At 46.1% G+C, this 23,054-nt stretch overlaps 1 protein-coding gene across 3 annotated transcripts in view; it reads right to left on the reverse strand.

The window, feature by feature from the left end:
* Positions 1–23,054, reverse strand: part of LOC137647036 (SET and MYND domain-containing protein 4-like) — a 157,591-nt gene that overhangs the window by 122,633 nt on the left and 11,904 nt on the right. The window contains exon 1 of one of the 3 annotated variants that reach the window (XM_068380170.1): positions 18,965–19,174. The exons of 1 other annotated variant lie outside the window; for it this stretch is intronic. The gene's annotated coding sequence lies outside the window, so the exon portion shown is untranslated. Of the gene's footprint in view, positions 1–18,654; positions 18,756–18,964; positions 19,175–23,054 lie in introns of those variants that run through there. One more of the 3 variants, XM_068380172.1, reaches the window with a different exon arrangement.

Below are 23,054 nucleotides of genomic sequence, written 5' to 3' on the forward strand. Positions count from 1 at the left end.
CCAAAATGCATGTTCTGACTCTTGCTGGGCTCCTCCTAATGTAGGACTTGCAGTGAAGTCTCCTGTCCCCAAAAGGCTCTTCTTGGGGAGAGTCGCGGACGTTCTCCAAGTGGCTAGCTTGCTCCATCCTAGTATTAGTAGAGGACTTCGGTAATGTTTTAGGGCTTTTGAGTACCAAAGACACGGTCTAAGACCATGTCTTTGCCCTCTCGAGGAGGGATCTCTGGGTCGGAAAACCCGTTGAGAGCCCTCATTAGAGTCAGAGGTGATGGGTGATACCGCATTGGATACCTCTGACACCACAACGTCGATAAGAGACAGAGGATCAACCTCTGACGGTGACGATGATTGCTTGACAGCACCACACAATTGGATGTAATCAAGCAAAACCTCCTTGGAGGACGAACCCATAAGCCCCAAGGAGGACCAAAGCTGAAAAATGATATTTTGATTATAAAATAAATTTTTGAATATACTTACCCGGTGAATATATAATAGCTGACGTCTCCGACAGCTCGACAGAAAAACACAAAAACTCGCGAGCGATCGCCATGAAGGTTGCGGGTGTGCCCACCAGCGCCAACTATCGGCCAGATACCGCATATACATGTAAACAGCTCCAGTTCTTCTCATCCCGCTGGGTCTCTATCGGGGAGGAAGGGGGGGGCCTTTAATTTATATATTCACCGGGTAAGTATATTCAAAAATTTATTTTATAATCAAAATATCATTTTTAAATATTAAACTTAGCCGGTGAATATATAATAGCTGATTCACACCCATGGTGGTGGGTAGAGACCAGTATTAATACAGTTTACGGCGTATATGCTTAGAGTTTTTGACAGTTATATCATAACAGAACCCAAATATATATAGGTACCTGGTAAGGAAGCTGACTTGACGATTACTCTGCCTTGTTAGTCTGTCTTCCTCACGAAGCCCAGCCATCCTCTTAGGATGCTGAAAGACTCCCAGGAGCTGAAGTATCAAGGGCGGCAACCCATACAACAGGACCTCATCAAACCCTTAATCTGGGCGCTCTCAAGAAATGACATTTGACCACCCGCCAAATCAACCAGGATGCGAAAGGCTTCTTAGCCTTCCGTACAACCCAAAAATAAGATTAAAAACATTTCAAGAGACAGATTAAAAGGATATTGGAATTAAGGGAATGTAGTGGTAGAACCCTCACCCACTACTGCACTCGCTGCAACGAATGGACCCAGTGTGTAGCAGTCCTCATAAAGTCTGGACATCTTTTAAGTAAAATGACGCAAATACCGACTTGCTTCTCCAAAAGGTCGCGTCCATAATACTTCGCAGAGATCTATTTTGCTTAAAGGCCACGGAAGTTGCTATAGCTCTTACTTCGTGTGTCTTAACTTTAAGCAAGCAACGGTCTGTTTCACTCAAATGAGAATGAGCCTCTCGGATTAAAAATCTGATAAAATATGACAAAGCATTCTTTGACATAGGTAATGATGGCTTCTTAACTGAGCACCATAAGGCCTCAGATCCACCTCGTAAGGACTTAGTACGAGCTAAGTAGAACTTAAGAGCTCTAACTGGACACAGTACTCTTTCAAGTTCGTTGCCTACGATCTCTGACAGGCAAGGTATATCAAATGACTTAGGCCAAGGACGAGAAGGCAGTTCATTTTTGGCCAGGAAATCAAGTTGAAGTGAACATGTGGCTTTATCTGTGGAAAAGCCGATGTTCTTACTGAAGGCATGAATTTCACTGACCCTTTTAGCCGAAGCCAAGCACACTAGGAAAAGCGTCTTGAGGGCGAGATCCTTCAGGGAGGCTGAATGTAATGGCTCAAACCTGTCTGACATCAGGAACCTTAGGACCACGTCTAAGTTCCATCCAGGAGTTGCCATACGACGTTCCTTAGAGGTCTCGAAAGACTTAAGGAGATCTTGTAGATCTTTATTATTGGAAAGATCTAAGCCTCTATGTCAAAAGACCGAAGCCAACATGCTCCTGTAGCCCTTAATAGTGGGTGCTGAGAGGGAGCGAACATTTCTCAGATGTAATAGAAAATCTGCGATTTGGGCTACAGAGGTACTGGAAGAGGACACAGATGCTGACTTGCACCAGTCTCGAAAGACTTCCCACTTCGACTGGTATACTTTGATGGTAGAAGCTCTCCTAGCTCTCGCAATCGCACTGGCTGCCTCCTTCGAAATGCCTCGAGCTCTTGAGAGTCTTTCGATAGTCTGAAGGCAGTCAGACGAAGCGCGGGGAGGCTTTGATGAACATCCTTTACGTGGGGCTGACGTAAGAGATCTACCCTTAGAGGAAGACTCCTTGGAATGTCTACCAGCCATTGAAGTACCTCGGTGAACCACTCTCTCGCGGGCCAGAGGGGAGCAACCAACGTCAACCTTGTCCCTTCGTGAGAGGCGAACTTCTGCAGTACTGTACCTTGTTGACTATCTTGAATGGTGGGAATGCATACAAGTCCAGGTGAGACCAGTCCAGTAGAAACGCGTCTATGTGGATCGCCTCTGGATCTGGGACTGGTGAGCAATAGATTGGGAGCCTTTTGGTCAACGAGGTGGCAAAGAGGTCTACGGTGGGTTGACCCCAAGTCGCCCAAAGACTCTTGCACACGTCCTTGTGGAGGGTCCATTCCGTGGGTATCACCTGACCTCTCCGACTGAGACAGTCTGCCAAGACGTTCAAGTCCCCCTGGATGAATCTTGTCAACAGGGAGATGACTCGAGTTTTTGACCATATGAGGAGCTCCCTTGCGATCACGTACAGCGTGTGGGAGTGAGTGCCTCCTTGCTTGGAGATGTACGCCTAAGCTGTGGTGTTGTCTGAATTGACCTCTACCACTTTGTTTCGAAGAATGCTCTCGAAATTCATCAAGGCCAAGTGGACTGCTAATAGCTCCTTGCCGTTGATGTGCATGCTCTTCTGAACTGAGGTCCACAGACCCGAGCATTCCCGACCGTCCAGGATCGCACCCCAACCCAAATCCGACGCGTCTGAGAACAACACGTGGTTTGGGTTCTTGACTGCTAGGGACAGGCCCTCTCTCTCAGACTGATATTGCTGTCCCACCAGTTCAGGCATGCTTTTACTGGTTCGGAGACCGGGATTGATACAGTCTCTAAGGTCTTGCCCTTGTTCCAGTGAGAGTCTAAATGGAACTGAAGAGGCCGAAGGTGCAGTCTCCCTAGCGAGACAAACTGCTCCAGGGATGACAGAGTCCCTACGAGACTCATCCAACTCCTTACTGAACAACGTTCTCTTTTCAGCATTAATTGGACTTTGAGCAGGGTTTGTTCTATTCGGGTGGCAGACGGAAAAGCCCGAAAAACTAGACTGCGAATCTCCATCCCCAAATATAGAATCGTCTGGGATGGGATCAGTTGGGACTTTTCTAAGTTGACCAAAAGTCCCAACTCCTTGGCCAGACCCAACGTCCAATGTAGATCCTGCAGACAGCGATGACTGGACGATGCTCTGAGAAGCCAGTCGTCCAAGTACAGGGAGGCTCGAATTCCCGATAGATGAAGGAATTTTGCCACATTCCTCATGAGCCTCGTAAACACGAGAGGAGCAGGACCGAGGCCGAAGCACAGTGCTCGAAACTGGTACACCACATTCCTGTAAACAAACCTCAGAAACGGTTGGGAATCCGGGTGTATAGGAATGTGGAAGTACGCATCTCGCAGGTCGAGAGAGACCATCCAGTCTCCCTCTCTGACCGCTGCTAAGACGGACTTCGTGGTCTCCATCGTAAATTTTGTTTTCGTAACAAAAACGTTGAGCGCACTGACGTCTAGCACTGGCCTCCAACCTCCTGTATGCTTTGGGACTAGGAAGAGACGGTTGTAAAACCCCGGTGATTGAAGGTCCGAGACTTTCACCACAGCTCCCTTCTCTAGCAACAGAGACACTTCTTGATGTAGGGCTTGTCTCTTTGACTCCTCTCGATACCTGGGAGAGAGGTCTATGGGAGTTGTTACTAGAGGAGGTTTGCGTACAAACGGTATTTTGTACACCTCTTTGAGCAACAGAACAGACTCTTGGTCTGCACCCCTCTTCTCCCAGGCCTGCCAGAAGCTGTTCAATCTGGCCCCTACCGCTGTTTGAGGCCGTGGGCAGTCAGACTCTGCCACGGGAAAACTTGGCTCCTCTCTTCTTACCTCTCTTTCCCTCGGCACGAGAGCCTCCCCTGCTGGGAGCTCTGCCACGAAAGGGCGGGATAAATCTAGACGCAGGAGTCTCGATTCTGGGTCTCACAACAAAGGATGAAGAAGGAGCTCCCTTGCAAGCAGAGGACGCCATCAGGTCATGTGTGTCTTTCTGCACAAGCGAAGCAGCTATGTCCTTAATCAGCTGTTGTGGAAACAAGGCAGCCGATAAGGGAGCAAAGAGCAGTTCCGATCTCTGACAGGGAGTAACTCCTGCTGAAAGGAAAGAGCAAAGGGTTTCTCTCTTCTTCAAGACTCCGGACGTAAAGGTGGAGGCGAGCTCATTGGAGCCATCGCGGATGGCTTTGTCCATACAGGACATAATAAGTAAGGATACATCTTGGTCAGCAGACGAGATCTTCCTACTTAATGCTCCTAAAGACCAATCAAGAAAGTTAAAAACTTCAAAGGCCCTGTATACGCCTTTAAGTAGATGGTCAAGGTCCGAGGAGGACCAACAAATCTTCGAGCGTCTCATGGCCAGGCGACGGGGAGAGTCTATGAGACTTGAGAAGTCACCCTGGGCAGAGGCAGGGACTCCCAAGCCGAGAACTTCTCCCGTGTCATACAAAGCTTAAAAGGTGGGAAGGCAAAGGCCGTCTTCCCCAAACTCCTCCTGGTATCCAACCAGTCGCCTAGAAGACGTAAAGACCTCTTAGAAGAGCGAGAAAGCACTAGCTTAGTAAAGGCAGACTTGGTAGCAGCTAAGCCTAGAGCAAACTCAGACGGAGGCGAACGAGGAGCAACAGCAACAAAATGATCTGGGAAAAGATCCTTGAAAATCATCATGGTCTTCTTAAAATCCATCGAAGGTTGAACAGCCTTAGGTTCTTCTACATCTGACAAAACGTCCAAAGGATTATCATTAGGATGAGGATCAGCAACGTCCTCATCTGAAGGAACCTCGTCCGACAACTGATGAGTCTCAAGCAAGGGAGAGACCTGCCTTGGTGGCAATGCTTGACAAGCAGAGTCCACACGCACAGGAGCATCAGTAGCAGTCCAGGACGCTACGTCATGTAACTGCTTAACGGACTGACTAGCAACAACAACAGGAGCGGGAGGACGCTCGACGTCAACTCGAGACTGCCTTGACTGCCTAGATTGAGCAGTTAAAACAACTCTTGACTGCGGTGCTTGACGCTCCACGTCAAAACAAGTCAACTTAGCTGGTTGGCGAACGTCCTGAACGTCAACACGAGCATGCGGCAGCGGCTGAATGTCCACAAGCGGCTGAAAGTCAACACGGGACTGCATCGAGTGAGGCTCTACGTCACGTGACTGACGTGACTTTGTAACGTCAACGTCAACAGGACGAGCAAAGGCTCGTTTGGGCGGCTGACGGCCAGGATCTCGATCAGCTAAACGGCGAGGATCATCGTGAACCTGCTCAGCAGTATACTCCTCCATAAGAGAGGCAAGCTTATACTGCATATCTTGCAGTACAACCCATTTAGGATCAACGGGAGTGGGTGCGGGTCGAGACGATGGTAACGTCTGTGACTGCAAAACATTGCCTACACTAAGACTCTCGGAGCCTGTGTTACGCTTCTGTTTAGGAGGCGAGCAGTCTTCCGATGACTGCACAGGGTCAGAGCTGTCCCAATGGCTACAACCAGGACGCTGGACCTGTCCTGAAGGGACTGACTTCCGCTCTAAGGGTCTCGAAACCTTGCTCCACGGTTTCTTACGCGAGAAGCCTTCGGATGACGAGGAGTAAACCGCCTCGCTCGTCTTATGGTAGGGGCGGTCTTGACGAGACACGCCCGAAACCATAGAGGGAACGTCTGTTCGTTGGTTAAAGCCTCTCGTCCCCATAAGTCCTACGACATTACTTCTCCCTGGTGCATGGGAGCTTGCAAGAGGTCTCGGACTAGGCGAATGACAGGCACGAACAGACGAACCCTCGGTCGCAACACTGATGACACTTTGCGCACTAATCACTTTATCCCCACGATTTTCTAATGTGGCACTCTGACACTTTAACTCTTTTACATCCGCCATGAGTTGATTACGGTCCGTAGCTAAAGATTCAACTCTCTCGCCCAAAGCTTGAATGGCACGTAACATATCCCGCATTGATGGTTCATGAGTGCTAGTAGAAGGTTCAGGCACAACTACTACTGGGGAAGGATTAGGTTCAGGGGCATGGGAGGAGGAAAATTCTAATGATCTAGAGGAACTTCTCCTCACCCTATCTCTCTCTAGCTTACGAGAATACTTATCAAACTCTAGCCAGTCGAATTCCGAAAGTACCACGCACTCATCACACCGATCTCCTAATTGACAGGTTTTACCCCAACCATTAGAACACACAGTATGTGGGTCGAGAGAGGCCTTTGGAAGACGTTTGTTACAATCCCTAGCATTACATTTACGAAATTTAGGAATTGGAGAAGGGTCAGCCATTTTGAAAAGTCAAAGAAAGTCCAAAAAACAATCCAAAGTCATCAACAATAAAATCTATCCAAAAAAGAGTTCAAGTTTAAATTGAAGATAAAAACACCTGCACTGCGAAAGCTCAAAACCAAAAAGAAGTACTTCACCAAGACTGACGAAAAACTCCAGGTCAACAGCGAGTAATGGAATCAACTTGTCGACAAGACCGACAGAGAAGAACTGGAGCTGTTTACATGTATATGCGGTATCTGGCCGATAGTTGGCGCTGGTGGGCACACCCGCAACCTTCATGGCGATCGCTCGCGAGTTTTGTGTTTTTCTGTCGAGCCGTCGGAGACGTCAACTATTATATATTCACCGGCTAAGTTTAATATTTAAAAAGGGAGGTTAGTGACTTGTCCTCCCCCGGGGGGAGGGGTGGAGCTGCTTCGCTAGGGGAAGCTACGTTATCTCTTGAGACCCGAGGTTGGTTAGAAATAACTCGGTCTACGCTACTACTCGACGGTCTCTCGAAAGAGACCGACTGAGTGAGAGCTTCGGAGGTTTGGGCAACGGAAGAGGCCTTGGATTTTTCTCCCTTCGAAGCAACCTTCGAAGGAGAAATATCGCGTTTGGACTTCTTCTCCCGTCGTCGTGAAAACCTCTCCCACTGGGAGGCAGACCACTCCCTACACTTGTTAACACTATCACACCGTTGGCCCCTACAAGAAGGACAAAGGGCGTGAGGATTAGTCTCAACCGCCGGCATGAACATTCCACAGGAGCGGTCGGGAAAACCAGGGCAGGTGCGAATGGTCGCAGAGGCCAACTTCACATACACAGTAACTAGAAAAAGAAAGAACAAAAAGCAATTAAATGGCTGCCAAAATGACGGCGAAGATGAGAGCTGATACGTCCGACCACCATCCAACCCGAGAGCAAAGTGAGCTCAATCACAGGTGTGTGAGGGGGGAGCGGTAGCAAGCTACCCTCCCTACCCCCATTAACTGGCGGTGTGGGTAGTAAACCCTCGCTAAAAATTAATGGCTTGTCATTTCAGCAATGCCGAAAGTAATACCCCTATTAAATAGCGTGGTTTGTATTCCAGTTACGGAACAAACCTAATTTCACTTCCATGGTGATGGCCTTTCTTTTCTTAGACGCACTACCATCAGAAGAATCTGCCTTACGCTTAGAAGCCATAACGAAGGTCAAAAAGGTAAAAAAAAAAAAAACAAGAGAGAACAGGCAAACACAATCAAAATGGCGTAGAACTGGAACTGAGAGACACCGTCTTCCTCACCCGCAACCACCACAAAGCGTATTCATACACTGCGCGCTAGAAACTAGTTCGCAATTGTTTATGTCGCTTACGACGCTAACGCTATAAGATGGAACGACGCGCAAGTCGGGACCAACGTAACCCGAGGACTCCCTGTATGTTCCACTAGGGCAGCTGGAGAGTCTAGGGCAGGTGCGCATGGTTGCAGAAGTCAACTTTACACACACTGTAAGAGAAAAAACAAAATGGTGTTAATGGCTGTCAAAAGTCAGCGAGGGTGAAACAGTAACGTCTGTTCACCATCCGAGCCGAAAGCAAAGTGAGATCAATCACAGGTGTGTGAGGAGGGGGGGGGGGGGGTTTAGCAAGCTACCCTCCCTATCCCCCCAACTAGCGGTGTGGGTAGTTAAACCTCGTTAAAAATTAATGGCTCGTCATTTAAGCTACGCCGAAAGTAATATCCCCATTAAATAGCGTGGTTTGTATTCCTGTTACGGAACAAGTGTCTTTTTATAGTTTATATATGACATATCTGTTTTTGACGTTAATAGTTTATATGACATCTATTTTGATTTTGATATGACAAATTCGTAGATAATTTGTATTTTTCCTAACTATACAAACCTAAGCTATTTAATAGGGGTATTACTTTCGGCGTAGCTGAAATGACGAGCCATTAATTTTTAACGAGGGTTTACTACCCACACCGCTACTTAGTGGGGGTAGGGGAGGGTAGCTTGCTAGGCCCGCCCCCCTCTCACACACCTGTGCTTGAGCTTACTTTGCTTGGAGGTAGGACTTCAAGGGGGATAGGGCTGGCAGGAGAGTCCGGTTAAATAGCTAAGGTTTGTAGTTAGGAAAAATACAAATTATCTACGAATTTGTCGTTTGTTCCGTAACTGGAATACAAACCACTCTATTTAACCCTTATACCCCCAAAGGACGTACTGGTACGTTTCACAAAAGCCATCCCTTTACCCCCATGGACGTACCGGTACGTCCTTGCAAAAAAATCCAATAAAAATTTTTTTTTCATATTTTTTATTTAGAAAATTCAGGCATTTTCCAAGAGAATGAGACCAACCTGACCTCTCTATGACAAAAATTAAGGCTGTTAGAGCAATTTAAAAAAGATATACAGCAAAATGTGCTGGGAAAAATATAACCCCTTGGGGGTTAAGGGTTGGAAATTTCCAAATAGCCTGGGGGTAAAAGGGTTAATAGGGGTGACTCACCCATTAGGAAGGGTGGACATCCCAGCCAGTCTGGCTTTGCCCGGGGGCTCGTTATTTGAGTGTATAAGCACCCAAGAAATAAAGAGTCCCTGTACCTTGCTAGAACCTTGCTACGCAAGGACTGCAGCCTACGCAAGCTGTGTGTGAAGGTATGAAGAAGTGCGACTCGTCCTAGGAAGTCTTTCTGAAGTTCTTTAGATGGAAACTTGTAGACTAGGACTCTCCCCATACCACCTCGTTAGGGTATGGGCAAGTAACAGTATTAATCTTAATGCTAGGAATACAAGGGTGCATGGTTTACCTGCAGTGGTTTGAGGTCAGCTATGCAGAGAACCCAGGATGCTGCTTTCCCCAAGAGAGGGGATAATGAAGAAAAGAATAAGGGCCAGTCAAACCTTTTTATTCGTGCAGACTAAAACCGGGTAACATTGCCCTCAACCTTCTGCTACTTGTCCAATAAGGAGCTTGAGGTTTTAAACCAGCTGTTGTGCAGCGAACGAATCTTGTCTCCTGTGGGTCACGTCTAGCAGGTAGTGGGATGTGAATGTTGTTCGACGTTTCCACACTACAGCTTGAAGAACCTGCGTCACTGAAAAATTTCTTTTGAAGGCCAGGGACGTAGCTATGCCCTGACATCATGTGCTCTAAGGCGACGTGATGGAGGAGGGTCAGGATTCAAGGCCAGGTCAATGACCCTACGAATCCATGCAGAGATGGTGTTCTTGGTGACCCTTTCTCAGTCCTTCCTGTGCTGACGAATAGAGCTGGTACATGAGGACGGGCTGCAGCTGTTCTTTTGAGGTACAGCCTCAAGCTCCTTACTGAGCATAGTAAGAGATGGTCTGGGTAATCTGAGACAGTACGGAGACAAGAAATCCGGAAGGAGTCGAATCGAGGATCCACCACTCCAGGATTCTGAGTCTTAGCAATAATCTCAGGGACGAAGCTGAGTGTTACCTCCCCCCATCCCCTTGAATGGGCGATGTCATACGAGACCATGAAGTTCGCTGACTCACTTGGCCGAGGCCAAAGCTAGCAGGAATACCGTCTTCCAAGTTAGGTGGTGATCTGATTCCTGGCGTAATGGTTCATAGGGAGGTCTCTTAAGAGACCTGAGAACTCGAACCACGTTCCATGGGGGAGGTCTCACTTCCGACAGAGGGCAGGTAAGTTCATAACTACGTATGAGTAGGGAAAATTCTAGCGATGAAGAAACGTCCATTACTTCCAGCCTGAAGGCTAGACTTAAGGCTGAGCGATAGCCTTTCACTGCCGAGACTGAAAGGCGCATTTCTTCCTGCAAATACATGAAGAACTCCGCTTTTGTTGGAATAGTGGCATCGAGTGGAGAGATACCCCTTCCACGACACCAACCACAGAACTTTCCACTTTGCCAGGTAGACTGCTGCCGAAGACTTTCGCAGGTGTCCAGACATCCTGACAGCAACTTGTTGTGAAAATCCTCTCTCAGAGAGGAGATGCTGGATAGTCTCCAGGCATGAAGTCGTAGTGAACCTACGGCCTTGTGGAAGATGTTGGCATGTGGTTGTTTGAGTATATTGTGTCGTGGAGGGAGTTCTCTTGGTAGCTTCGTTAGGGGTTGCAGAAGGTCCGGGAACCATTCCGCGTGATGCCATGGCGGAGCTATAAGGGTCACTGAAAGACTGACCAATGTTCTGGTCTTGTTGAGTACCCTCCTCATCAGACAGAACGGGGGAAATGCATTAAAGGCGATGTTGTCCCACCGTTGTTGGAAAACATCTTGCCAGAGAGCCTTGGGGTCTGGGAATGGGGAACAGTACAGCGGGAGCCTGAAGTTCAGGGCCGTTGCGAAAGGATCCACAGTCAGAGAACCCCACAAAGTCTGGACTTTGTTGGCTACTAGATGATCCAAAGACCACTCGGTACTCACTATCTGAGAAGCTCTGCTCAGATTGTCGGCGAGCACATTCCTTTTGCCCGGAATGAAGCGTGCCGATAATGGTATCGAGTGGACTTCGGCCCATCTCAGTATCTCTAATGCTAGATGGGATAGTTGCTGCAAAAAAGTACCTCCTTGTTTGTTGATGTAGGCCACTACTGTGGTGGTGTTGCTCATCACCACCACAGAGTGACTTGCCAGGTACTGTTGGAACTGTTGAAGGGCCAGAAAGACAGCCTTCATCTCTAGGAGATTTATATGGAGGTACTTTCCTGACTCTGACCGGAGGCCTGAGGTCGTGTGGTGCAACACGTGGGCTCCCCACCCTGTTTTTGAAGCGTTCGAAAACAGCATCAAATCCGGGGAGCGGACGAGAAGATCCACTCCTTTTCGTAGGTTCTCGTCTACCACCCACCACTGGAGATCCGTCAGTTCCGCAAGTCCCATGGGGATGTGGATGGCTGGGGATTCGTACCCTTCACTCCACTGGGACTTGAGTCGCCACTGGAGGGATCTCATCCTGAGGCGACCATTGGGAACTAGACAGGCCAGCGATGAAAGATGACCGAGGAGACGTAACCACAATTGGGCTGGAAGTTCTTCTCGTCTGAGAAAAGGTCTTGCGACCTTCCTCAGCCTTGCTATCCTGTCGTCTAATGGAAAGGCTTTGTGGAGATTGGTGTCTATAATCATGCCTAGGTATACCAGTCTTTGAGTGGAAAGCAGTGAGGACTTCGAGATTTACCATGATCCCCAGATCTTGGCAAAGTCTCAGAAGATTGTCTCGGTGTTGAAGAAGGGATGACACCGAGTCTGCTAGGATTAACCAGTCGTCCAGAAAACGGAGGAGACGGATGCTAATCCTGTGTGCCCAAGATGATATTAGGGTGAACACTCTGGTGAAAACTTGTGGTGCTGGGGAGAGACCGAAGCACAGCACCTTGAACTGATATTTTCTGTTTTCTAGGGTGAATCTTAAGTACTTCCTTGAAGACGGATAGACTGGGATCTGAAAGTACGCGTCCTTTAGGTCCAGTGTGCACATGAAGTCTTGCGGTCTTACTGCTAGTCTGACCGTGTCCGCTGTCTCCATGCTGAACGGAGTTTGTTTGACAAACTTGTTCAGAGCTCAGAGGTCGATGACTGGTCTCCAGCCTCCAGACCCCTTCTTTACAAGAGTCGACTGAAGAAGCCTGGAGATTCGTCGAGGACCTCTTGGAGAGCGCCCTTCTTCAACAGGGTCTGGACTTCTGCCCGAAGGGCTTGCCCCCTTGCCGATCCCATGGCAAGGGAGCTCAATGACACTGCATTCGTCGTTAGGGGAAGTAGAGATGTTATGAACGGGATGCGATATGTTAGACTGATCACGGAGATTGTCCAGGAATCGGCCCCGAGTTGCTTACACCTGTTTGAGCAACTTTGTAGGCAACTGGTGGACATGCAGGGGGACTGCCTATCCTAGCGTTTGCAGCCTCGGCTGCTCCCTCTAGGATTCTTGCCTCCCCTGGAGGACTTTTTGTCTCTCCTTCCTTTGACAGGAAAGGGCTTAGACACCACGGTCTTTGCTGCTGTAGTCGTTTTAGCGGTCTTGACTGGACAGGACTGCTGTGGTGCTGGAGGCTTATAGGGCTTAGATGTTAAAGCCCTATGAAGGAGGGAGTCTTGATGAGACTTCCTCCACCTCTCAGTGGCATGTTCCACATCCTTAGGCTCAAAAAAGATGGATCCCTCTAGAGAAGAATGTCTGAGCCTATTGATCTCAGTGCTAGGGACCTTCTGATGGAATCTCTCAGCTACTGCTTCCAGACGTTTCAGGATGGTATTTGCCCACAAGTTCGAGATTTAGTGGGCCAGAAACTCGATTGTGCGAGTACCTGAGAGAAGAAAAGTCTCCATAGCTTTCCTGGTACGTTCTTTGGAGAAATCCTCAGAACGTATCAGGATACCTAAGGTCCCCAACCAGATGTTGAGCCACGAAGTGGCTTGCATAGCACACTTCGCAACTTTCTCCTGGTTAAGGATCTCGGTTGCCGAGAAAGAGACCTGCCGGTTGGAGAGTCTCTCACGAGGGACTCCCCTGGTAAGCTCTTCCAGCAAGCGGTGAAGAGGAAGAGCTAAACAAGGCTCCTTAAGGATCTCAAAATACCTCCTCTGCTGTATGCGAAGGGGTGGAAGGAGCTTGTTGGTGGCCCTAGAACGGTTGGAGGAGGACATCTCGGAGAGCTGTAGAGAGATCTTGTCCCTGGTACTCTTAACCCCCTGAGACCAGGGCAGTGCTGAACTGGTCTTGGAGGGTTTTTGAGTACTGTCCTTGCTCTCTCGAGGAGGGATCTCTGGGTCGGAAAACCCATTGAGAGCCCTCATTAGAGTCAGAACTTGCCAAAACGCATGTTCTGACTCTTGCTGGGCTCCTCCTGATGTAGGACTTGCAGCGAAGTCTCCTGTCCCCAAAGGCTCTTCCTGGGGAGAGTCGCGGACGTTCTCCAAGTGGCTAGCCTGCTCCATATTAGTATTAGTAGAGGACTTCAGTAATGTTTTAGAGTCCTTAGATTCCTTCCTGGGAAGGATGTAGGACTCCAACATTGATGAGGATGGCATGTTCCTTTCAGTCCCCACCTGAGAAGACATCTCGGCGCGAGGAGAGGTTTCCCTCATTGATGCGCTTGGGGAAAGTCTCTCCTCGCATGATTCCCCTGAGGACAGGAAATCTTCGTCCGAAGGGGAAGGAGAGACATTCTGGGGGAAAATAGGAACCTGCCTCGAAGGCTTGCGTGGAGACAGTTTTGCCCTTGAAGTTACCGCGTCTGGAACTCCTCTTTTTCTCTTCAAAGGGGTAGAAGCAGCCAAGGATGTGTGCCCCAATTCAGAGAAGACAGGCTTGAACAACTGCATTACGGCTCTGATTAGTGCACCGAACCAGGGCTGTTGGCTGACAGACGCGCTGTCAGACATACCTCTTGAAGGGACAGGAATTGAAGGATCCCTGGGAGGAGTTCTCATCATTGGTAGGTTCGCCTGAAAAGGCTTTGGGATCCTGTAACCCCCTAGATGTTTCCCTTCTCCCACAATGCGCGCTGGTATGCTCTTCCGGGGAGGGGAATGAGGTGATGGCGACCTTGCCGTTCGTAGTTCAGCAGTCTCGCGCGCGGGAGGATGTTGACGCTCGCGCTCGGGAGAGTAATGGTGCTCGCGCTCGGGAGACTGCTGGCGCGCAGGAGACTGATGGCGCACAGGAGCGCGTGCGGGAGACTGTTGGCGCACACGCACGCGCAGGATTAAGGAGTTGAGTGCGCGAGCGAGAGTTTGCGTGTGCCTGTACCAGTCGTAGGGCGCACGCGCGCAGTAGAAAGACCCCTAGCGCGCGGGCGCGCAGTTGAAGTCTGTGCTGCTCGTGGGCGCGAATCCGTAGGAGAGGATGGGCGAGTGCGCGCGCGTGTATCCTCATGGATGCGTGAGGGCGATGGAGAGCGCTGGCGCAATGGCGAGAGCTGGAACGTGGGAGAAGTCACTCTAGTTGACTTCCCAATAGCACCCAGATCAGTAGATCATGGGCGCGCAGGAGAAATAACTGCTGGGCGTGAGCGCTGGCGCACAGGAGATCGCTGGCGAGTAGGAGCGCGCTGGCACGCAGGAGAGCACTGGAGCGTAGGAGCGCGCTGGCGCATGGGCGAGCGCTGGCGCGCAGGAGAGCACTGGCACGCAGGTGAGGGTTGGCGCGCAGCTGGGCGTAGAAGCGTATGCTTAGGCTCAGGCAAGGCCTGGCGCGCAGGTGCAAGAATGTGTGCATAGCGTGTAGAAGAGCTGGGTTCCTGTTGGGACGTATGTGCGTGTTGGTGCATTCGCCCTTGATGCCCTGTGTTAGGGTTTGTTAACAGGGCCTGACGAGCTACTATAGCACGCTCGTCAGGTTTCGTTGGCGCATAGCGCGTATCTGGTTGGCGCGCCTTAGCGTGCTCAGATGAAACCTTATTGGGTTTATATAAGAACGGTGACAGCAGGTCAGCAGGTCTGTCGGGTGGAAGGTCGGCGTGTCCTTTAAAAGGAAGACCTTCCACCAAAGGAGATCGCGAACGATCTGCAGAAAGGTCCAGGACCAATGCAGGAACAGTGATCGGTGATTGATGTCGAGGCTCCTCTGCGGGGGACTGCATCGAAGATGTTGAACCGTAGAGGCGCCTCCTCACCGCAGGTGAAGGAAGGCCTCTCTGGCAAAGAGGAAGGTGAGCCTTGCGACGAATGCGCCCTCTGGGGGCCGTAGAGTCAGCAAGCTGACCTTCTGCAGTCCTTTGAAGGTTTCTTTGAAAGGAGAAAAAACCAAGGCCTCTTCTTCCGTTGCCCAAACCTCCTCCGAAGCTCCCACTCTGTAAGTGAATTCCCCAAAGGAGAAGAAAAACTAGCTGGAGAGACTGTTGGACTTAGTTTCTCCTTCGTTGGTTGAACACGAACGGAAGAAACTAAGCCGTCAGCTACTGTAGAGTTTGGAGAGGCAGAGGTGATGGGTGATACCTCATTGGATACCTCTGACACCACAACGTCGACAAGAGACAGAGGATCAACCTCTGTCGGTGACGGCGATTGCTTGACAGCGGCACCCAATCGGATGTAGTCAAGTAAAACCTACTTGGAGGGCGAACCCTCAAGCCCCAAGGAGGATCAAAGCTAAAAAAGGGGGATCAGTGACATATCCTACACTGGGGGGGAGAGGTGGACCTGCTTCGCTAGGGGAAGCAACGTCATCTCTCGAGCCCCAAGTTTGGTAAACAGTACATCGGTCTACACTACCACTCAACGATCTCTCGAAAGAGACCGATGTAGTGGGAGCTTCGGAGGAGGTTTGGGCAACGGAAGAAGAGGCCTTGGTTTTTTTCTCCTTTCAAAGAAACCTTCAAAGGAGAAATATCCCGTTTGGACTTCTTCCGTCGTCACGAAAACCTCTCCCACTGGGAGGTAGACCACTCCCTACACCCATTATTGCTATCACACCGTTGGCCCCTACAGGAAGGGCAAAGGGCGTGAGGATTGGTCTCGACCGCCAACATGAATGTTCCACAGGGGCGGTCAGGAAACCCAGGGCAGGTGCGCATATTCACAGCAGCCAACTTCACACACAAAACTAGAAAAGAAAAAGCAAAAAAGCATTAAATGGCTGCCAAATGACGGCGAAGATGAAAGCGGACACGTCCGACTACCATCCGAGCCGAGAGCAAAGTGAGCTCAAGCTCAGGTGTGTGAGAGGGGGGGGCGTAGCAAGCTACCCTCCCCTACCCCCGCTGACTAGCGGTGTGGGTAGTAAACCCTCGTTAAAAATTAATGGCTCGTCATTTCAGCAACACCAAAAGTAATACCCCTATTAAATAGCGTGGTTTGTATTCCAGTTACAGAACAAACTGTTTTTAGATTGATTTCCAGTACTGTTAATTTCCCTATTGGAGCCCTTGGGCTTATAGCATCTTGCTTTTCCAACTAGGGTAGTAGCTTGGCAAGTAATAATAATAATGAATTTGGTGTCTACAACGGGTTGAATGCCGTGCTGGCGATCTTAGCAGCACGATGAAACCATAGGTTACAGGGAACTTGAGGATTGCTATGTTGAACAGCTACCCTCTCAGGAACGGTCATAATTGGTTTTGTCAAAGAACTATGAGGACCAGAGAGTATAGAGGCTGTTGCACTGGGGATCCCCTACATGAGAGCCTTACGAGACAACCCTGGCACAGCTACTGCATAGACGACCTGCCCCTGAACTAGGGTACGAACCTGCTGGGGAGGAGCCACAGGAGTGCAAAACTGGTTCATACACACAGCCATTAGAGAGAAAACAGGTGATCGCAAACAATTTGACCACCTAGACTCCTAAAGGTTAGGTAGCTACCTGAAAGTGATTGTACAATGTATCGCTGCTTGCCACTGCATGATTGCAAGACTATTTTGCAAGCTACCTGATGGGGTAGCTTGCACTCACATGTACCTTAGCGAGACACATTAAGTTGGTTTAGAAGTGTGCTCGCTAACCTACCCGGCTAGCTCTGACTAGCATAATACACCTGGTGACTGCTCACTAAAGATTAAAGATTAAGGGAGTCTGACGAGACCACAGCGGGTAGTGTGCACTGGGTTGCAGGACAATAATTGCAAAAATCATTTGTGAGCTCAGCTCCAAAGAACTACATTGAGAAAGTGACAAGTTGCACAGCCACTTCTGAGCTACCCTAGGAAGGTGAAGGTCCAACTTTCGCTGGACCCCAAATGGCTGGCAAGCTCAGAAGGGAGAGGAAGATCGAAGTCTTCCTCACCAGAAACACCGGAGAGAGGAATTCTGGCGGATCCTTAGGTGGGCGACCATCCGTGTAGGAAATAGGTACGAGACTGCACAGGAGGGACTCCCTCCAGTCAACTCTAGAGGAGCTAGAGGACAAAGTGCCACAGCCAAACTTGGCAGGAGCAAAAATCCTCTCCAGCTCTACATCCGTAGCCTAAACCTTTAGCAGCCGGTCCTTAGTGGGTGGACCTGAAAGTCCTAAGGACGGCAACAACTGAAGCAAAGCGTTTTAGATACAGTTCCCTCTGTTTCTATAAAGATCAGCATATTTCCGAAATGGTTATCTAAAAATCATTCTAATTACTGTATTGTTCCACAACACCACTGAGGTAAAACTTGAGGAATTTTTTCTGTATAAAGGTTTCCCCCCTCTAAATGTGCCAGATGAGCGAGGGCCCTCCCATGCTCATAATGCAGACATTGCTACTACACACTCTGGAACAAGCATACTATTGTGATGGACTATTCCCCTGCTTCAAGCTCACCATATGGCCACCTTCATAGACAAGCTAAGACAGTTATCTGCAATGCGAACGTATTTCTTGGAAGAAACGGTGCAAATAAAGAATGAAATAATTCTGGAGGTAAATCCATTAATAAAGAAACAGAAAATGAAGGGGTTGGGGAACATGGTAAGTGGGGGGAATCCATTTAAAACCAGGTGCCCTACCATACCGTTCATTTCAGACCACGTTGAATACATGCTATAATTCTGTGTAAAAGTTTGACTGCAGATCATTGATTCCAGCAATTACATCTTATAAATCGCCTGACACTACATCAACTGAATTTGGAGAGACGCACATCAATGGAAAAAGAATCCTTGGTACCTCCTGCAATTAATCTGGTCAATACCATTAGGCCTATTTATTGCAATGTTGAGTCATGTTGATGGATTGGATTCAAACAAAATTTTATACTCAGTTTTGTAGTTGGATGGGATGAACCAAGTAAGTAATTAAAATGTGGGTACATATTTACAATTACACATTAACACTAGTGAGGAAAAAAATTGTTCTTGGTGTATCTATAGGTACTTTCAACTGTCCAGATGCAAATAACTGGGGGATACCAATATTTTTCAAATTCTACAGGTTTAAATGGATCCCAAAAATTGAGTGGAAACACCACCTTTTTAGAAGGGAATTGAACACTAGAACACCACATAACTTAAGGTTCCTCATCTAACCTAACCTAGGAGCTGTACCCTTACCCAGGGGATAGCAACCCTCTTCTCCTTAAAACACCGTATCCTTACCCAGGGGATAGCAACCCTCTTCCCCTTAAAACATAGCATCCTTACCCAAGGGATAGCAACCCTCTTCTCCTTAAAACACCGTATCCTTACCCAGGGGATAGCAACCATCTTCCCCTCAAAACACCGTATCCTTACCCAGGGGATAGCAACCCTCTTCCCCTAAAAACGCCGTAAGACAATAATAAACAATAAACTTAACCATTCGAATTCATAATCTAACTTAACCCCTATCAATAATGTTTCATTTAATGTCATTTACGAGTGTCAATTCTCATTAACGGGAAATTCAAAGTTGGATTGATATCTTCTGGCAATGCGGGACAAAACCGCGATTTCAACTTGATCAATTCTATACCTGTTACGCTTGGCTTCTTCTTTAGTATGTTGTCAGCCTTCAGCAGTCAATCACTATGGCGGTATGAATGTTCTTGATAAGGTAACAACGAAGTTAATGGAACACTGGGCCTATATCAACACGAGAATGCCCAAAATACCGAGACGACATCAATACCCGACTCGGAATCAGATTCAGATTGAGAACGGCGCCGCATGATGCATCCCCGGTCCCCACCTTGTAGGAGAAAGATAGTACCAACATCATCATGTTTGATTTCGTAGATTTAACCTTGACTTGGGATTCTTTATAATCTGTTGTTTTTATTTGCTACAAGCCACCGAAGGAATTGATTTTTCTATCAGATGAGTTGGTTACTAATACGTTTAAACAACAAAGAATGTTTAAAAACCCAAATATATATTTCATTTGACCGAACAATTAGAGTTTTGAGGTTAGGCAAAAAGTAAAGACAAACGCTGATGCAATAACAAACACACGTGGTACTGTCGTTGCAGATTTTATTGCAACCTGTTGAATTCATGTTAGTCTGATTTATTAATAATTGTCCCAGATAAAAAGAGTAGTTTCACGTAAAGTTAATCTTCTAACCAATTGCTACGTGAACTGTTGAATAGCAAAACTAGGTTAAGAAATTCATCTCCCATGTATTAGGTGCCTGTTAAACTTAATTTTGGTCGGAAGGCCCTGCTACAGTATATTTTTGTTGCTACATGAAAGAAAAATCGTGAAAAAAGTAAAGTTTCTATTCTAATATCAGGTAATGTCATTTTCACTAAGATCATGGCAATACTTATCAACATTAAAGTTAAATATGTAGTTGGTCACATGGACCAACAGCCTAAAAAGAAAAACAAATAGTTAATAAGCCTGATCATTTCATCATGTTCACGAATCACCTAAAAAGTGCTTGGAAATTTCCATTTAGTAATAACAGTCTAGTTTCGGAAAGGAGAAAAAATTAAATGAATGTTTGAAACACCCACATTGGTTTACGCGACCTGAATTGTGAAACTAACGAGGTGTTCGTTGGGTGTGTGTACATGAATGGGACAGTGTATCATTCAGATAGACAGATAATGAAATAGGCGGTGGTAGACGGGCTCGGAGCCAAGCTATTTGAAAAAGTGACAGCATAATGCATATAACGTTCTCTGATGATAATGTCATCTAGCCAATATAGGTTATACTTGTTTATACTAAATAATATGAATTTTTTTTAAGATAACCTTCATGAAAATTTCTGAAAATTTACAATTTCCTTGAAAAATCCCGAAAAACATTAAAATTCCTTGAAAATTCCCTGATTTTTTAAAAATTTCTTGAAGTAGCCCTTGATGGCCCTAAAATTCCTTGAAACAAGAAAAAATTCTTGAAAGTGGAAACAGCAAAAAACCCAATCACTCTCTAGTATCTCAACGGGTGGCTGGTGCTCTGGCCAACCTATTATCTACTTCCTAATGATAGTTTCCTGTTTAACTTTTATTGTTAGTGAAGTATAGTTTTTTGTAGTGATTTTTTCCTTGGTCTCACCTCTTTTATATGCAAATATCAAACGTTGAAGTAAGTTGCATTCATACAGGCTACAAAAGAAAACAAAATGATACGAAATGCTGAAGGGTTGTAAAGGGAGTCCTTAATTGATATAATTTTTTATTGAAAACAGTTCCTTTAAAGATTTAGATCCTATAAACATGAACCATGTGCTCTCAGAAAGCTAAACTTGCAACTCTCAACATTCGTTACAAAAGCTAGAGCCAGGTTGACACCTACGCACATTTTTGTGGCGACGTGGGGTTGTGCAAGGGGTTGTGCTACCTCGCAAAACACCTCGTGGTAGCTCGTGCAAGAAAATTGTAAAATGTCAAGACATCGCCAGGTTTTTAAGATATGTTTAAATTTTGTCGAGGCGAAAAAGTCGAAAGGGCAATTATTATTATTATTAGGCTATTATTATTATTACTATCCAAGCTACAACCCTAGTTGGAAAAGCAAAGTGCTATAAGCCCAGGGGCTCCAACAGGGAAAAATAGACCAGTGAGGAAAGGAAATAAGGAAATAAATAAATGAAGAGAACAAATTAACAATCAATCATTCTAAAATAAGTAACAACGTCAAAACAGACATGTCATATATAAACTATTAACAACATCAAAAACAAATACGCTGATTGCAATACATTTTATTGGTATAAAGTTGATTTATACATTATCACAATGTTTACGTTTCGTGATCACCTGCTGGAAATGTTGGATTTTTCTCTTTTTCCATGTACAATATTGGCTGGACCCTTTAAAAGTTATCGTATATTTTTGTCCAGGTATTTTGAGAAATGTTGCAACTTTATTATATTCCAATTTTCCTTATATATATAATCGTAAGTATCGACTCCCTTTCTACGATTGTATTGTAATTCCTAATCATCAATTGGTTTTATTTATTGTAGCAAACGTATTATTGTTATTGTTATTATTATTAATTATTATCATTATTATTATTATTATTATTATTATTATTATTATTATTATTATTATTAATTGTTATTGTTATTGTTGTTGTTGTTGTTGTTATATTTCGGGAGAAGACCTTTTTTCAAATAAGTTTTATAAAAAGTAATTGCAGCCTCAGTGGCTTTAAGTTCATTAAAAAATTAATGCCAAAGGCAATTATTATTATTATTATTATTATTATTGTTATTATTATTATTATTATTATTATTATTATGGCTGAAATATAGTCATGGTTTTAAGAGTATGCGTGGCTATTAACTTGTTACTTTTAATATATAGGGATTTTGATCAATTGTAGTTTTTAACTTTCATAATAATTTCCTTACTAGCTATATCGAAGGTCTTAATCGCATTGAAACTTAATATTTACATTTCATAAAGTGTGTACGCAAAATTTACATTTCATGAAGTGTGTCCGTAACCAGAATGAAAGTAATGAAAGCGGCCCCTAGTTCGTGCATACGATAAAGTCAAAAATATAATCAAATTGAAACGAAAAGCAAGATTTATTTTAATGATTACAGAACACATAACTTACACAGTTAGGATAAAAAGAGATTTAGCAGAATAAAAAAAACTAAAGCCCAAAATTCTGCCAGATGTAAAGGTTCATGTAAAATATGCATGAACGTCCGTTTATTACGGATTCAGGAGTTTTATAGGTTTACCAAACGTTCGGGGATGTTTTTTATGGGTTCAAAGTTATTAAAGGCAGTCGCGCGCAAAATGGGGCTGTGGCCTAGACAAGGGACAGAATAAAGTAGCCATGTCGAAAACTTATATTACGTACTCTCTCTCTCTCTCTCTCTCTCTCTCTCTCTCTCTCTCTCTCTCTCTCTCTCTCTCTCTCTCTCTCTCTCAGCTAATAAAGATTTTCAAAATACTTGAAGGAGTAATAAATGCAGACTACAACCTCTTCACGTTTATAGCACAAACAAGTCCAGAGGTGAAGGTTACAAACTGGAATTGAAAGTATATAAAATCACTCAATGTGTTAATTTCTTTACATACAAAATAGCAAATATATGGAACAGACGTCATGCCGATGTGATGAACAGTAACATGGTAAACGAATTCAAGAATAAGTTAGACAAGATCATAAAAACACTTTAACAGTTTAAACTTATTCGCTCTACCCAAGAGTAAATGGAGTCTCCGAGGAAGGACTATAAAAAGTCTTTGAGACCTCCAAAATCCTTGTAACTCCTTTGAACTCTCTCTCTCTCTCTCTCTCTCTCTCTCTCTCTCTCTCTCTCTCTCTCTCTCTCTCTCTCTCTCTCAAATGGAAAGTTTTGGGTCACCCATAACTTGTATCAAAAACTATAGGTAGTAGGTTCGCCAGGGCACCAGCCACCCGTTGAGATACTACTGCTAGAGTTTTGGGGTCATTTGACTGGGCAGATGGTACTACATTGGATCCTTCTCTGTGGTTACGGTTCATTTTCCCTTTACCTACACACACAAACTTAATAGTCTGGCCTATTCTTTACATATTCTCCTCTGTCCTTATACACCTGACAACACAGATTACCAAACAATTCTTCTTCACTCAAGGGGTTACTGCACTAATTGTTCAGTGG

Source organism: Palaemon carinicauda, chromosome 9, assembly GCF_036898095.1.
Source record: "Palaemon carinicauda isolate YSFRI2023 chromosome 9, ASM3689809v2, whole genome shotgun sequence".
NCBI classification, from domain to species: Eukaryota; Metazoa; Arthropoda; class Malacostraca; order Decapoda; family Palaemonidae; genus Palaemon; species Palaemon carinicauda.